The sequence below is a fragment of the Rosa chinensis genome, chromosome 1, assembly GCF_002994745.2.
Source record: "Rosa chinensis cultivar Old Blush chromosome 1, RchiOBHm-V2, whole genome shotgun sequence".
Classification (NCBI taxonomy): Eukaryota; Viridiplantae; Streptophyta; class Magnoliopsida; order Rosales; family Rosaceae; genus Rosa; species Rosa chinensis.
The window spans coordinates 51,141,659-51,146,525 of NC_037088.1; the positions used below are offsets into that span (position 1 = coordinate 51,141,659).

Genomic DNA, 4,867 nt, shown 5'->3' on the forward strand with positions numbered 1-4,867 from the left:
TTTCGACCGAATTACAAAAATCACGTCAGTGTCTACTTCTTTAAAATTTTCAACATCCTATTTGTTTTGCCGCTCATTTAGTATCCTGACAATGTTAACAACACCCGAAATGAATTTCTCGTTTGATCAAATTAAAACCACATACCCTTCATGGCTTCACATATTAACTACACCCACAATGTCCACCAAAAAGCGCATACGTGCATGAGTTTAACATTTTTGGTGTACTGAGAAATCCAGACTACTTTTGCTCTGCTAGGGTTTCTTTGCCCTAGCCGTCCAACCTATCGTGATTTGCTTAGTGATGGCAGAGGAGAGAGCGATGACTCATCCTACACTATCAGAGGAGGCCATTGTGAGCCTTGTTAGAGGAGAGGATGCTATCCATGATTCGTTCTTCTACCTATGTGGTTGGCTTTTGTCTAAGAAGGTGGTGGTGATCCTGTCATTCTAGGTGGCGATCTCCAATGTTTGGGGATTAAAGAAAAAAGTCTTGATCGGGTAGGAGGAGGAGGACATTTTCGTTTTCCAATTTAAGGAAAGGGAGGTAAAGAATCGGGTCCTTGCTGGGGGTCCATGGTTTTACAATAACTTCATGATGTTGTTGCCTGATTATGACAACATCTCTGCTCTTGATGCGGCGTCGCTGCATATCTTTGAGGTTTGGATGGCGGTAAAGGGATTACGCATTACTATGCGTAACGAAATCTTTAACGCTAATCGGACAAGTGTTGGGGGATGTTGTTTAGGTTGATCAGGGAGCGGTGCAGAGAAAGGACCTGGTCCAGAGGATTCGGGTGATTCAAGATGTTCGCCGGAGGATTTAGGCGCAGCGGCTGTTTGAGTTTTCACCGACAGTCTCGGTGATGGTGGAGCTGCATTATGAGAAGTGTCATAGGCTTTGTGTAACGTGTGGTTTCTTTGGTCATGGCAGTGGGATCTGTGACAAGCGACTGGAGGCGGAGGCGTCATTGGACCTGTCGGGCCGAGATGCAGTGGAATCGGGCTGTGCGGGTTTAGGGTTGGAATCAGTTTCCAAACTGCAAGCTGCTGTGGCGGCGGTGGCGGGGAAGGAGACGGTGTAGGCATGAAGTGGTTTGCCATTGAAGGCAGCTGAAATGGCTTTGGTGCTGCCTTCAATGACAATGGATAGGTCGGCGTTGGTGGCTGCATGAATTGCAGAGTTGGCTGCTCTGAAAAAAGCGGGAAACCCTAATTTTGAATTAGGGTTTACCACAGGGTTGACTGGGCAGCCATCTTCTGGGTTAGGCCGCATGGCTGAGAAGGAGGGATCTTCTGGGCTTTCTGCTGGGCCTGGATCTTCTTGAAAATGGTCAAAGTTGGCTTTGGGTTCTGAAAATGGCCCAAAGTTGGCTTTAGGAGTAAAAAAGAAGAGCTTCAAGCCTAGTTTAGCAATTATACCTGGGGAATTTCAGCTTGACGAGTTGGTGGAGGTCCCGATCTCGATTGCGCTAGCTCCAAAGAAGAAGGGTCATCATTCTAGACGCCGAATTAAAACTCCTGAAGCAAAAGGTAATACTGCAAATGTGGAATTAAGCTCCAACTCGGATGGGAAGGAGCTGCTTATTGTTTCGTTATTTTGGCGAGGGTTTTAAGCTTGTGTGAGTATGACCAAGTTTCTATCAGCCTTTCTATGATGTTTCTAGTTCCTTGCTTGTACCACAATTGCGTGATTGGTAAGTGAGGGCTAGTTGAATGATTTCTTTCCGTAGGAGGCGAAGCTTTGTCATGCTTGGATAGGTGTGACAACCTAAAATTTTTAACATTTTCTGAAAAATAAGTTTAATTTTAATTATTGTGCTAAACTATTTGTTTATATATATATATATATATATATATATATAAACAAATAGTTTAGCACAATAATATATATATAGTGTAGAGATGATTTTACTTATTTATGGGTTTAAGTAAATAGAGTGTAGCCCAAAGTATTTGGCCCAAAATTAAAACCCAAGTGGCTTAAACAGCTTATAGAAAGAAATTCCACGACCAAACTAGATCAAACAACGTTCTAAACTCAAGGCTTTGTCCCTTCTCTTCATCGCTTTCCTCACCTTCAAATTCTACTCCATCTAATACACTATCCACCGCCTTAGGAAAGTACAAAGGTCATAGCCGCCGCCATGGGCAAGTAGGAGGTGTCAACAGCCTTGGAAATCAAGTTTCAAAATTGGTAATTCCTCAAAGCTATGAAGCTAGAGCTGGAAACCCTGGAATCAGGAGCTGGAACTCTAAAAATATGGAGGTGGCAAGTCTAGTACCTTTATGGGTAAGATTTCAATTAGAATATCCAATTTTTCTTCTGTTAGACCTATCTTGCTTTCTACGTTTTCACTCCTTTCCAGACACTATAAATAGGCTGAACCATCTATGCTTTCCATACAGTTCCTTGAGTTGCTAGATACATAGATAAACAAGGGAGAGAGAGAGAGAGAAAGAGAGTTTTGGTATCTTAGAAGTGGAGGAGTAAAAAGTCAGGTGTGATTCTTTTTCTGATTTGATAAAGTTCTTTGTTGGTTCTAATGGTTAATATATGCAATTTGAAAATTGGGTTATGTTTCTGCTTTAAATATCCATAGGCTATTATAAGACCTGGGGATTCATGATGACAGAAGAAGTTGCAATAGATATGAAGTTCAGTTAGGAATAAAGTTGTTGTTACTGGAACAGTACTAATTATTTTCTCATCTTCTATTTGATTTCACTAGTTTTCTGGAAAATAGTTTATATCTTTGGTCTTTAAATTTATCCAAAGTAGAATTTGAAATCACTTTGCATCTGGTTTGTTGTTTCCTTTAGTTATTAGAGTTTTTGGAAGACATAGATTAATAGAATCTGACTTTAGAAGAGTCAAGAACCAAGTAGGAAACATATGCAGTTTTAAGTTGAATTTAGAAAGCCTTCACTCATCCTTTAAAGCCTTGTTGAAAGTGTGGTTTCTTTTCTTTGACACTTTAGAATGTCTATTTTCAGTACCGGAAGTTTTACACAAATTGGAGTTTTAGAAAGTACATTAAAACAGAAGAGGTTAGCACATAGTAGCAGTTTCTGCAGAAAAATGTGGGACTGTAGCTGAACTTTAAAAATCCATAACTAATTCTAGAAAAATTGTTTTCAGGTGATTCAAACTCCAAGAGTTTCTTTAGGATGTCAGCTACAAATCGTTAGAAGACTATGAAAACAGATTTTAAACAGATTTGTACAGTTTTTAACGTAAAGGTGACTGGGTCAAGAAATTGCAGTATTTCAGTTTGTCAAATAAAAACCTGTTTTGGTCAAAATAACTCACTGCTCAGATTTTCAAAATATTTTAGCTGAGTTTTGCTTTAATTCTTTGTGTGTGGAACTAATGAATTCTATTCTTGCATTAGGAACTTGTTTTCATCCGGATACTTAACGTGAAAATCGATCGAGGTAGGGGAAAAACTTGGAGAGCCTCTATGTTTGCATTGGATGGTTGTTTACATGATTGCATGATTGCATTGGATGGTTGTTTACATGATTGTATGCATTTATGTTCTCTGTTTCTGCTTGTTTGGAATGGCTGAATAGTGAATACACTTATATATTCAAAGTATTTGATGCATCAGTACGACATGAAGTATAAGGGTGGTGATGGTAATGTGAATATGCTATTGGACTAAGTATGCTGGTAGTTTATCTTTTGCGTAGTTGAGTCGATAACCTCAACTGGTACCAGATCCCAGGTATGCCCACTTGTTAATGTGCACTTAGTATAGAATATTGAAAGGATAATCCGGGACTGGTGAAAGGGGAATGGACAAGATGACTAGCAAAAGAGGGTTAGGGGGATTGATTTTGGGTGGGGGTTAGTTCACATTGTTGAATACTCTGAGTCACCTTCGTGGTAAAATACATGGTATGGGACATGTAGACTCTGTTGATTTTGCAATGTGGATTATCGGGAATAGATAGTAGTTGCATCCATTCATTGTTGCTATTCTAACTATGATCTTCAAAGAGGTTTTATTCTCCTACTGGGCAATGTATGCTCACCCCTTTTATCATTTTGCAGGTGACGAATAAATAAGTTTGACGTTATTTTACTGTAAGGGTGTTTTTAATAATGTGATATACAAGTGTGTTATTGCTAAACATGCTTGGGTTCCTAGACAAGAACTTGGAATATAGTTGACCTTTTGTTGTAATTGTTGATGTAAACCCCTTTTGTAATTAATAAAGGTTGTGTTTCAATTTTGGAAACTTGTTGAGTGTCGTTATTTTCCAATTATTCACATTTCAATTTCGGAAATTTATTTCCATGATTGGAATATGAGTTGCATCTCAAAAAAGAAAAAGAAAAAAAAAAGATGGGATGTGACAATAGGCTTGCTTAATTGTGAGTTTCCCAATGATGTTAATTAGTTTGCTTTAGCTTGGATTTTCTTGCCGGAATTCTTATGTAAGTTTTGGCCATTTGGCTGTTGATTATTGAATAACAATCAACTTCTATGTAAAAAAAAAAAATTTGGTGTAGTCTGAGGTTGAAAATGACTCCGTGGACAACCTTTTCAAAACTATTCCTACCAAAGCACATAAAATTCCAAAAAATGAGGAACAAAATCAAAACAACTGAAAAAGTACTCTACGTTATTTTAGAATATTGAAATTTCATAGTTGGAAATTGTTAGATACAAAGTATTCACAGTTTAATAAGCTAATCTAACTCATTTTCAGAAGAAGAAGAAGAAAAAAAAAAAAAAAAAAACTAGTCTAACTGTTTTGGACTTTGAAATTTCAATATTCTGGAGCATTATAAACAACCCTCAATATAACTACAAGTCATTAAAGCATGAACATAATTTTCAACACAATAGGATCA

General features: G+C 38.0%; 1 long non-coding RNA gene across 1 annotated transcript; it reads left to right on the top strand.

Annotated features, from left to right (window-relative positions):
• The first annotated feature begins 2,041 nt into the window (after nt 1–2,041).
• On the top strand, nt 2,042–4,248 carry LOC121051087. Its single transcript, XR_005805072.1, has 2 exons — nt 2,042–2,293; nt 4,061–4,248. It is a non-coding gene; the product is annotated as an uncharacterized LOC121051087 (long non-coding RNA).
• Nucleotides 4,249–4,867: the final 619 nt, after the last annotated feature.